Genomic DNA, 12930 nt, shown 5'->3' with positions numbered 1-12930 from the left:
GTGTTCTGAAGAGGGCACAGGGGGTTCCACATTAATGCCCAGTGCCAGCGTGTGGGAGGGGGAAACACCTGACCACTCCTTAGCCAGTGGGATAACGGTTCTCAGGGGTGACCCTACCCACTTTTGCCACACATGCCGTGCGTTTTACTATAAACCATCTTACAGTGCCCCTCTCTACCTTAAACCAACACTGCAGAACCTTTCTTTTCCTGTCCAGAGATCGTTTTGTCGTGCAGGTGTGTGACTATGATATTAGGGAAACTTTCCCATGTGGTCACTCCAAACCAGTTCTGGAGTTGACCTTTGTTGCACAGGGTGTGGAGACAAGCTGGCTATGAAGACAAAAGGGAGACAGACCTAGGCGTGAACTACATGTGCCACTGACAGGGTAAGCATCGTTTGAAGGTAATTACATTCCTGGACACAGCTCAGATGGCCATCCTCTTAGGGAAAGGTCAAACCCTCTTGCTTTGTTTCCGCTGTCAGCACTGGGAGCCATTACACACCTAATCAAGGAGCCATTCAGCTGCTGAGTGACAATGAACACTGGCAGAAAGGTACATTTGGTGTTCTGAAAGTGTCACTGTAAACATAGTAATATAGAAAATGGCAACTTTCTAAAAGTGCCATTTTCAAAATAGTAATATAAAATTCAACTTGACCATTAAGTTGGATTTTAAAATACTCTGGAGTTTTTTCACTGCGAGAACATGTAAAACATAAAGTATACATGTCCTACCTTTTAAATACCATGCACCTTGCACTATGGACATTTAGGAACTACCTTAATGGTGAATTGGAAATATTAATAAGGAAGGTTTAGGCCTAGCAAGGGGTTTATTTTGCCAGTCGAAATGGCACTTTTACAACTGCCCACAGAGGCTGCAAGGGCAAGCCTTGACATAGGCTGGGCATTGTCACCTTAGTGGGGACTCAATATCTGCTTAAGTCTACTCGAAATGTTTGAGTTTCAGGTCCTGGGTGTACTTTTGTACCATAATGTATGGACCTATATGTAAGTTAAATATGCTAATCAGGAGTGTAGCCAATTTCAATATGTTTTAACTGTCAGAGGACAAGCACTGGATAACAGTGTCCCAGTGCACAGAGTAGAAACCCCATCAATAAAAAATAGAAAAAAAATAAGGATGTTGACAAAAAAGGGACGAAAATTGGCTTTTTCCTACATACTGCTTTTGTGCTTTGATTCCATTTGGGCCAATTTAGGAATAGAGAGTACATGTTAGTGAATAAAATGCTGCCAACATGATAAAAATCAAAAAATGGGAAGTAGGGACATGACATTTTATAGATTTAAGCAAAATTAGCACCAAAAAACATTAAGCTCAAACTATGGTCAGTGGGTTGTGGTAGACCCTGACTTAGGAAGTATTTAAGCAATTTGAGCGCTTACAGATACCAAGACCGGTTTTGACCAGGTTTTCCCCAGTTTTCAGCTGGGTAAGGAAGCAGGCTATAGCTGAAGAGCACTCCATGAGGTCTAATAGCTGTTGGGTGAGGTCCTGATGAAGCTGTTTATTTTTGGTGGGAAAGCTCTGAGTGGGACAAATTCAAATATTGCACCCATAAAATGTCCACCACCACCTGGATACTTTTTGGTACCTTTCCCTAGTCAATAATTCTGTGTGTTTAGTCACTTCTCTGGAGATCAGATTCCACTGCTGGTGAAAGGCTGCAGGCTTTAGCCAAAGAGGGCTCCGTGAGGCCGGATGCCATCTCAACAAGGTCCTGCTGCAGAGGATTTGCTGTCCTAAAAAAGCTCAAGGAGTGGGAAAGCTGAATCTTCATCCCACCAGCAACGCATCATGGTTGGATTGGCTTGACAGAGATGTCTTTAGAGTCAAAACTTTCTAACTCCCAGGTTTTCAGGGTGGTAAGAAAGGAAAATTGGACATATCCCAAGAGTTCCAGAGCCTCATAAACAACACTTGTGGGTTAGGACCCACTCAAGTAGAAGCCACCAACAGTGTCAATGGCAGGTCTAGTTGGGACTGATCAGCTGGGAGTTTTCTGGAAAGGACTTTTGTAGCTTGTTGTGCCTTTGCAGCTTGAAAGGGAGGTCAGCATTATGACCCCTGGAGTCAATGTCTTTGTCCTGGGTATAAGATGGAGCAGGTGCAGCCCTTCAGAGTTCCACTCAGGTCTCAGACAGCACGTTCAGTCCTCTTGTGATCTTCCTCAACTCCTGTAGTGTTCTGTGGAGGGTACTCATTTATGCCTGCCACCAGCTTGGGGGTGAGCGTGACTCCTGGCTCCTCCGTATCCAGTGGCATAAAACTTCAGAGGGGTTCCCCTATAAACCTTTACTTAATTTCTTGTGTGTCCTGCTGCAAACAATCCTACAATGTCCCCTTTCTGCCTAAATACAAGATGGTGAAATTATTCTCTCCTTGTGCAGAGCCTGTGTGCCCACCCCAGAGGTTTGGCCGGGGAATTGAGCAACCCCACCCTTGTAAGCTCCAAAACATAAAACAGAAAAAGATACCTATCTGGCTATAATTCCAATCAACTGCTGTACTGATAAAATGAATCAGCCCAGGGGTACAGGGGTACAAGTGGGTAGAAGGTCATCCTCCACGATTTTCACAGGCTGGAAGCAGTCCACCCTGACAAGGAGTTAGGCACCCACTGAAATATGCTGAGCTCATTCATTTTCAAACATGGGACTCAATCAGAAGTGCCTGCCTGTTCTCTGCTTTTTGTGTGAGCAGCAACGTGCAGGTGGCAAATGGCCGTTGTTATTTTAAATTCCAGCTAGGCCCAAAACAAAGGGCGCGGTTAAGGGGCCATCAGGCCTCCTTTTGTTCAAGTATCCTGGCTGGGAGCTAACTGGATGCTTACACCAATGTAATGGAGGGGAAACAAATGCACAGAGCATGTTATCACTTCACCAGTACTTAAAAGAGTCATGGTTTTGACTCTGTTGAGTCCCTGTATATACAACATATGCATCTGCATCCACTGTAAGAATATCAGATGCGTTGGCCCCTCCCACTATTTACACAAAAAAACAATTTAAATACCACTGTTTTCTATTACTATTATAGCACTGTTGTTCCCAATGCAGGGTGTCAGAGTTCTTTTCTTCCCACATACACACTATACTTTTATAATAAATCATATGCATGTAAATCAATGTACGAGATGTGTTACATAAGCCATTGAGGATTAGACAGTGTAGGGGTCACATGTCCTTCATAGCTCACTGTGCTATAGTAAAAGGATTACAATTTAGTAATTGCAGGTAACTAAAGCTCTCTGCATTAAAAGTAGTAACCCACTTACCAAGCTACATAAAAATGTGTGTTTTAACAACTCTTTTTATTGATTTTGCAATTTAAACTAGAACAGTACAGTGCAAGTTGTGAGAAATCACCCATACATTTTCTTCCTAGGAAAGATTATTATGCAGTTAAAGGTACATGATACAACTTAAGTGTCTGAGTTAGTGGCATGTCATTCCATGCAATGCAGTAACTTAATGTAACCAAGTCATGTATACCACTGGATTACATGGTGTAGGAATCACATGCCCTTCACAGCTCACTGTGCTATATTAAAAGGATTACAATTTATGAACTGTAGGTAACTAAAGGCCTCTGTGTTAAAAGCAGTAACCCACTTACCTAGCTACGTATAATAAAAAATATTTTTTTAAACAATTCTTTTTATTGATTTTGCAATTTAAACTAGAAAAGTACAGTGCAAGATGTGAGACATCCCCCTAGAAAAGTACAGTGCAAGATGTGAGACATCCCCCGTACATTTTATTCCTAGGAGAGATAGTTCTGCAGTTACAGGTATGTGATACAACTTACGTGTCTTAGTTAGCGACATATCATTCCATTTGATGCAGTAACGCAATGTAACCAAGAAATGTATACCACTGAAATACAAGAGTTCTGAAGTGGACACAGTTGGTTGTCTCTTGACAATTGCAACACATAAAAATAATTGCATCAATCAATCCTCTGTATCAGTGCTAGTCTCAAAGTTCGAGGCCACATCACTTGTAAAGCGCTCCAACAACTGACCCTATGCCATCAAAGCTGTTGTTAACCCATCATCAGTACGTGACATATGCTGTTCCTCTGGTACTCTCCATTCCAGAAGATCCAGCAGCCAGTGAGCAACCAGGGGTCTCCTGGAGCTCATCCATCCTATGGAATAAAAATCTGTTCTCTGCATGTTACGTGATGTGGTTTGCAGGACACACATTAGCCCCTTACGTTACTTTGAGTCAAAACTGGGAAAAGACAAAACACAGTTCTCTCTACCAAATGTTTTAAACTCCAGAGTAATCTTATCATCATTATTCCCTGAGATTTACTGGGCACACAAAGATCTCTAAGATAGTTTAAGATGCAGGCTTTGCAACCAATTACGCAGAACTTATTTACTGCCACACTTTTCCTTGTTGCCAATTTCTCTGTGTCAGAATTTGTGAAAAAAATAAATGTATAAATTGAGGCCCAGATTTTGCATCAGGTTTCCATCACTTTTTTGGCAGAACCCTGACGCAAAATCGTATTTATTAAATCTTGTAACATGTTCAAATGTACTCATGATAGAACTACTAAACATATGCATCAGGTGTTAAATGCTGATGTCACTTCCTGTGATGTCATGGCTTCTGATGGCACTTCCTGTCATTCCACATGCAATGTCACTTGCATACTGCCTAACTTGGTTAGTCCCACCACTTCTTTGCTCAGGACTGGTGCCTTGAATCAGCTCTATGCTCCACCAGAATTGTAAAAATACCTTTTTGCTTTAAGCAAATCTTTAGTTGATCATTTTTCAAATAAAAGAACAGAGCACCTTGCACCATAAACAACAGTACATCTCTGTGTGGAGAATGTTTGACCCTAATTTCCTATGGTACACGGTGTAGTGCAGGGGTCGCCAACCTTTTCTTTAATAATAGTTATTTATGGTCAATAAAAATCCTCCAGAACTACCAACAAATATTATCAGTGTTATAATGTGACTACAGAAGATAAAATAACAGTTGTGGCCTCTCTGTGCAAAATTATCAAGATTAAGGACCTTTGTGTATCAGCAATAATGTAAAAACAAATCCTTTATCAGGTTGGAATGTCTCAACATGGGTAACACTTCAGTCATAGCTGCAAAACCAAGCAAAAGCATATACTAAGGTGGGTTGCATATATGGGAGTTACTTCCTGATAGCTGGAGAGCTACCAGTAGCTCACATGCTACTCGTTGGAGATGCCTGGTTTATGTAGTGCAAACATCCAAAGTAAATCACCCTGTGCATAATAATGTACAACAAATCATTTAAGTAAGACAAGTAACACAAAAATCACCACAGTAAGGGAAAATTTACCATTCAAACGTTTTAAAGTGTAAGAGGGTAGGATTTAAAACCCATTTGAGGTCCCACTTTCAATGTGGAGAGGATATAGTGTAATGGCCAGAGCTGATGACTTTGCAATAAGGGAACCCTTAATCCCTCTCCCAAAAGTTCATTGTGTTTGAATCTCTGCATCTGCACAACATCCTGTGATTCTGGACAAATCATTAAATGTCCTCGTGCCCAACAAATCTCCCCATGCCTAACAAACAAATAAATTAATATGTCCTTCTGTATTGGAACTGGTGGTCATGTAAAGCGATCCAATACCTTTGCGTCCAGTTCGCGCTATATAAAATTGCACACACAAAATGGTGATAATTACACTGGGTAGGTATTTAGTTATGAGGCGCAGCTCGCCTATTGCTCTGCCTGTGTCACCAATTTACATTCAATTCCATGACGATGAGAGCTGCATTTCACATTTTCTGACTCGGGCACCTTTAAGACTTGGGAGTGAGTTAACACTGTAAAGTGGTCAGAAATAAATAAAGCTAAAACCACTGAATGAGATAACACATTTTATACTGTTAATACGAAGTAATCTTGGTATGAAAACCCTTTCGGTTGTACTAAAGTATATATTAAACTCACAATGATTCTTAAACTCATAATCATTCTAAGTGTCTGTATGTGTATGTATATTTTTTTATGTAGCGCCAAATGCTGCAAATACTGTTTCAGGCTCTGTCTAGTAGAAATGTAAGGTTTATGGGAAGTACAAAAGCCAACATGCTCCGTGTGACATACACAGACAACGGAAAATGTTTGGATGGGGACCGGTATTTAGAGCCTGATTCTCAGGGGCATAGCTTCAGGGGGAGTGTGTGGGGTGTTACACCCAGTGAATTTTTTTTTTTTAAACTTACCTTTTATGTTGGTGGAGACTGTTCCGTCTGTCCTTCCTCTTCATCTCTTCGTTGACTCCTGGAAGCACACAGGGTCCCAGACTCTGCTCCAATCATGACGCTCCTGTCACCAGCATGACGTCATGATTGGTCTGATCAGCCTGCTTCAGCGCTCAGACAGGGAGTAGGCCCCTGTGCACTTTCTCCTCCTGGCTGTTCAATACAGCCAGATGGAGAAATGCAAAGTGCGCATGACTGTTTGCCCGGCCAAACACGGCTGGCCAAAGCGTCATGTGCACTTATGTGTACTAACCACTCTTCCAGCCCTTCTCCTCCAGCACAGCCTCACCCTAACCCAGCTCCCGAGGAAAAATGAAATTATAATAACGTTGCATTATTATCATTTTATTTTTCCCTTTCCTTCACTGCATAAAGCAGTGGGGTGATGCTGGCTACACCCACTATCAAATGTATTTTGTGATAACTAGTTGGGTGAAGGTGCCTTCAGTCGGATATGGTGAGGTGTCTGTCGGATTTCACCAGGAATTTTTACACACCAGACAAAAATGCAAGCATTCTCTACCTCTCCCTCAAAAATGTTGGTTATTTCACTAAATAATTGGCTTTCTCTCACTTAGTACACCTACCAATACACATTCCTCTCCCTTTCCACTGCACCTCTGGGGCGCCCTGCTTGTTATATAATGTGTTTTAACATCATGTGCCAGCACGATTGTCGTGAAATCTGAAGCTACCACCCCCTCAATCATACACCCATGCTGATTCTACGCCTCAAACACATAACGACAACAATGACTTGAGTAAAAACTTGGATTTTATGTGAGCAGTTAGTGTGAAAAATGAAAAGAAGGCATGTGAAACAGGTTATAATCTTAAAATAAGGAATAAGGTCCTGCATTCTTATTCCGGCTATGCCACATGTCTAAATTGTTTAATGCTGGAGAAGTCCCTAGCTCCCTCTGTTTTAGTTCCCCAATGTACTAAAATGTGGAGGTCCCACAAAAAGTGGACATTTTTTAATGCAGGGTCACATAATGTTGACCAATATTGTTCTTGCAAGGCACGGCTATGGAGCAAGGCTTAGAAAAGGTGGCAGAGGAAATGAAGTAAAGGGGTATATTTACGAGAATGTGGCGCATCGGTCCCGATGCTCCATTTTTCTAGCGTCCTCCTTGTTCCCCCTAATGACACCATGGTTGCGCCATATTTACAATAGGGCGCACCACAGGCAGTTGTTATGTTGTAGCACTTTGCTGCACTAGCGCCAAAAGTCTTTGTGCTAGTGCAGCAAAGCACAGGGATGCTCATAGATTATGATGGGTGCGTCACTTAAATGCCTGCCCAAGTAGGCGTTCAGAATGACAGAAAAAATGGCGCAGTGAAATCTTGTAAATTTCACTGTGCCATTTCTTTTGGGCCAACAAGCGTGGGAATGCCCCCCTTGCATACATTATGCCTGGCGCAGGCACATTGTGGCACAAGGGATTGCAAAGTGGCGCAGTGCATGCATTGTGCCACTTTGTAAATATGGCGTCGGGGAATGGCCACCTTAACGCCACCTTAGCATCATAAAAATGATGCCAAGGTGGCGTTAAGGCGGTGCTAGGGGCTTGTGAATCTGCCTCAAAGTGCATTTGATTATTGCTGCAAAGAGGAGCTCTATCGTTTTGGAGTCCTGTTTTTCCATTTTAGTGTTTTCAAATGTATCATAGTTCAGGTAAAGCATTTCAATGAAAACCTTTTTCATTAACAAACAACTCATCGAGATTAGGGCAATCAATAAGGGAAGGCATAGGGCCAATTATTGTTAGGTTATGATTACTGTTGGGTCAAGATTGGGTCAGGCTTAAAATAAGGCCTTGGGCAGACCCGAGGTTAGGAGCAAAATCAGTGTGGGTGTTAGGCTTATTGTGATATTACGGTCACGATATGGACTTAGACAAAGGGTAGATATGGGTTGGAAATAAAGCATGGGTTAGGAGTCACGATATTCAAAAACAATAAAAAGCATTCTTTAAAAAAAAATTGGAAAAGAAAAGCAACGGTTAATTGAGGATCAGTACTGTTTTTCAATTAAAACAAATCTGGGCCAAATATTTTTAATAAAATGTCAACTTCGTGAACAATATCGTGAAATTGCTTCACCTAAAATTAATTGCAATGAAAACGATCAATGAAATGGAATATTGTTGAAATGTGTTTAGATTAAATGCCATAGGCAAGTCCAGCCTTGCATTCATTTGAAGGATCCGGTCTGCTCCCTGTAAAGTGTGAAGCAAACATCTCTGAAGATAGTTTCCTTGATTCAGAATTTATAATCATCCTTGAAGCAAGCCAGGTTCTCTGTACAAAGTAATATCTGAGGTACACTTGATAGAGCGTTCCGACCTAATAAATTACCTGTATCTGGACGCTCTTAGGTCGATGAATCTTTTGACCAAGTGGGGCTCTCTTCACCCGAGAGAAATCAATTTAATCAAATCAATAATCAATAACGAACATAAGCAATGCCCTGATCAACATAACATTTCACAATTAATCCAGAAAACATTTCGGCGAACCATGACCTTTCGGTCATGAATAACCACACCAGTTTATTCAAAGTTAATGCATTTATTTCCCTATATTAACAAAGCTAGCACAATATAAATGTGTCTCAACACCAAATGATATATGTAAATGAACATTAATAGCTGTCCATAACGGCGAAAGAGATGCAATCTATGCAGCATTTGAATAACAATGCCTTCGATAATAGCAACACAAACCACTAAAACTATAATCTGTAATGGGCTAATTGCATACATTAGTCAGCATAACAAGGTCTCAAATTGCATCGTGCGAAAATGAATCCTCATCTAACCTCAAATTAGCATCTGCATGTGGGATTTCATGCAAAAACAATTTAGCAACATTAATTTGGAAAACTCCTAACTAAGGCTCTTATCAAAAATCAGCAGTTGGTTACCCAAAAAGAAAACACAATGCAATTGTACATATTTCCTTTCATATTTACCAAATTCAATCAGCATTCAAGGAAGTCTTCGTCTCACAGGTACCGGTTTCCGATCAGCATTGGGACGGGGCAAAGGGGCAGGGTGGACGGGGCAATTGCCTCACAGCGGCAAGATAAAAGGACAACTACTACTTCATGCAAAGGGGCAAATCGAAGTTAAAGTCTCTAGGGCGAGAACTAATTAAAGTCTCTTTCTCTCGATTAGAGAAAGCATCAAAGTTTCTTTCAAAATGGCGTCGCAGCAAGATGGGCCATAATGGCTGCAATGTCCTGCAAATGGCTAATGTCTAATGTCCAAGGGCTAATGGCTGCATTCTTCTTGTGCACCAGGTTTAAATAAACAACAGTTCAAATCCAGTAGGGTCTTCCATTGGAGGGTTCATAGGTTGGCTTCAAATTGTCCAATCAAAAACAACAGTTCACAAGCTTCTACCTAGGCATACATTATCCTTGGAGTCGGGAACGTAAGTTGCAACATATTTTACCAATTAACTCACTTTCAGAGCTTCCATTGTCCGCACCTGCAGATTGACCTTGGAGCAAAGAAGAAGATGCCAGGCTGGCACGAAACCTTAAAGATAAGCATGTGAACCGATCTCACTGGAAAAGTACAGCTTCAAGCGAGAATACACGTTTTATTAGCACATTGGAAAAACACGAGCATCTAAACCCGTGAGACAAGGCAACTAGGCCAAAGCCTCCACTAAAGTTATGCTAAGCTAAAACATTTCAAACAAGCAAATCGTAGCACACGTTTACGGTTATGTCAGATTAGTACAATTCTAATACATCACGTTATATAAAGCACGCTTATAAATGTTGGCGAACTACTCTGAGGGCACATTTGTCCCCGTACAATCTTTATTAGTTCGGTTAAAGTCACACTTGATTACTGCAGCACTACGTTTATGCGCTAATAAATGTAAAACCTTCATTTCTGTGTCATCAATCCCTCCTCTGATGACTACTTGTCATCACACCAAACTATTCCCACAAATTTTATTCCATTAAAATTCTGTCAGTTCTCTTTGCCTTTTAGTTCCCCTCGTTCTTGCTTTGTATTCTTCTGCCATTCTTTTCATCATTTTCTCTTCCTTCCTTCTCTTAATTCTTGCCATGATCATTAGTATCCCCCTCTTTATTCCCCAAATCCCAAAGATGCAAATTAGTACTATTAGTATTCCCTGTATTATTTTTAGTAATATTCCATTCCAAATGCTACCAAGCCAATTTCCCACTGAAGCAATTCCCTTTCCAACCTTCTCCCACACTCCTGGTTCTTTCAATTCCTTCAAGTCTGCACTCTCTTTTGTTAGATTAGCAAGCATTGTTTTAATCTTCACACTGTTGTCTGGAATATACGTGCAACAGTGTCGCGCACCAAGCATTTTGCAAACGCCGCCATCCTTTGCTAAAAGAATGTCTAGGGCAAGCCTGTTTTGAAGAGTCATAGCCCTTTCTGCTGCAAGTTCAGCATCCATCAGGATTATAGCACCTGAAAACTTTGTCAACATGTTATCCACTATAGTAGACAACTTTCTTATTTTGATGGAATTCAACACAACTCCCAATGAAGGAATCATGGCTCCAAATATATCTCCTACCACAGCAGCTGCGGTCTCTCTTTTCTGGATATGATGAGATCCAGACGTCTTTGGAATCACCGATAGGTCATCCAGTTGATAAACCTTTGGGAACACTATACCCAAATAACATCTCCCCCACCATCCTTTTGGAAGACGATAATAGGCATTATGCCCACAAATGTAATATACACCAGGTATGACAGGGTCAAATCCGTTCAGCATGAATGTCCATTTGGCCTTAAAGATAAATGTATGTTTACATTCACTCGCTCCCACGAAAATGTTATCATAATAAGATTCACCACGATATATACAAAATTTCCCTACATGCCAGGCATCTAAAGCTATTCTTCCTTGTGTTTTTATTGCGGCAAAAGCATAATTATCTACTGAAGTCCTCTTGCTTAGCTCCTTTTCTAATTTCGCATTCATTTGTGCCCTTCTATCATCTGTGCGATCTAAAAAGCTTATTTCTACTGCAGTGAGCGAGCAGGTAAGATTTTCCCTATGAGCGTGAGCTGTTTCAAAAGGTTGCATCGGCTCGAAAAATTCCCTCATTATTTTCGCATCCCAATTTTTAGCAATCTGGCTTAGCTGCGCTATTATAGGCACATATGCAAAGGTAACATCATAATTTGAATAAAAATACTGTATGTTAGTCTGACCATAAAATCTAGAAGTTACTATACTACATGTAATCCCATATGTAAGAGGCATGTGGTGATAAGTCACCCCTTCCGTTACCGATGTCGGTATCTGTGTACACACATAACAATCTTTCGCATCCATAGTCTCAACATATTCTGTTAGTAGGCGATAGAAAACATTTTACGAAAGTTCCTTCTTATCATGCAAGTGTCTCTCATCTAATTCTAGTCTTTTCAATGCGGTTAGTTCAGTGACAGTAACAGGAGCAAAAGTAGAAGCATCAATTTTCTCATTCTCACCCTTACCACGCGTTGCAAGCACTGCTATCATTATTATTAGTACACATGCAGTTATCAAGCCTATACACGCATATTTACAATATTTCACTCTACTGTTTTGTGTCATGATCTGTATAGAATCAGAGAGCTAGAAGCACTTATAAGAGAAACGATTTAGCAATTAGTTACAAAGCTGAACGAGCGCAATGTTCACACAGTTCTCTTCAGGAGCTCAGTCACTTATCGGTTAGCAGCATTTGTCTCAATTCGGCAATAACTCAGTCCTTTTTTTTTTTTTTTTTTTTTCCAAAGTTCAATCAATAACTCAGTCTTTTATCAGTTCAACGTTGTCTCAAATCGGGTTTAAGAGTCAATCAGGTTATCAAAGTCTTATCAAGTTAGCAAATGTCTCATCCGGTTTAGCAATGTCTCAGCTGGTTGTATCACGTTAGATTATAGCAAGCAATATCATTTATCAGTTTTTCAGTCAATAGTGTCCATAAAACTTTTCTTTTCTATTGGTATCTCTTCTTCTTCGTTCTCGAGGCTCAGAGATACAAATTCGTCAGTCCAATCGTCATTGACCACATATGCCCATTCTGGACCGGAATATCTCCTGTTTGGTATCCTTTTCCTTTTCAATTTTGCATCTCTCTTTGATTCTGCCTCACTGGTACTTTCCTCTTTGGTCAAGCCTTTTTCTTCACTTGACGTTGGTACCACAACAGACACTTCCTTTCTTTTCTCTTTCACTCTTGGCCCTTCACTGTCGTTCAACTTTTCTCTAGATCTTAGTTTTACTGGTGATACACTCGGCTTTCTCTTTGCACTGTGTCCACTCGATGGACCTGCGATCTCTTCTGAAGAAGTTTGAACAGTTTCGTCCTGTTCTGCCTTGTCCCCTCCTTCTGGGGAGTCAATCAGGTTTTCCTTTTCTTTTTCTGTACCGTCTGCTTCTGGGAAAGCCCTCCTCTGATCAGGCTCTCCTGCTTCTTCACCTCTTTCGAGCCCTTTGTCACCGTTACTTTCGTCAGGCTCTTTGTCACTTTCAGCTGCTTCAGGCTCTTTGTCACCTTCAGCTGCTTCAGGCTCTTTGTTACCCTCAGCTGCTTCAGGCTCTTTGTTGCCTCCAGCT

Source organism: Pleurodeles waltl, chromosome 6 (genome assembly GCF_031143425.1).
Source record: "Pleurodeles waltl isolate 20211129_DDA chromosome 6, aPleWal1.hap1.20221129, whole genome shotgun sequence".
Classification (NCBI taxonomy): Eukaryota; Metazoa; Chordata; class Amphibia; order Caudata; family Salamandridae; genus Pleurodeles; species Pleurodeles waltl.
Note: the sequence above shows the minus strand (reverse complement) of the source record.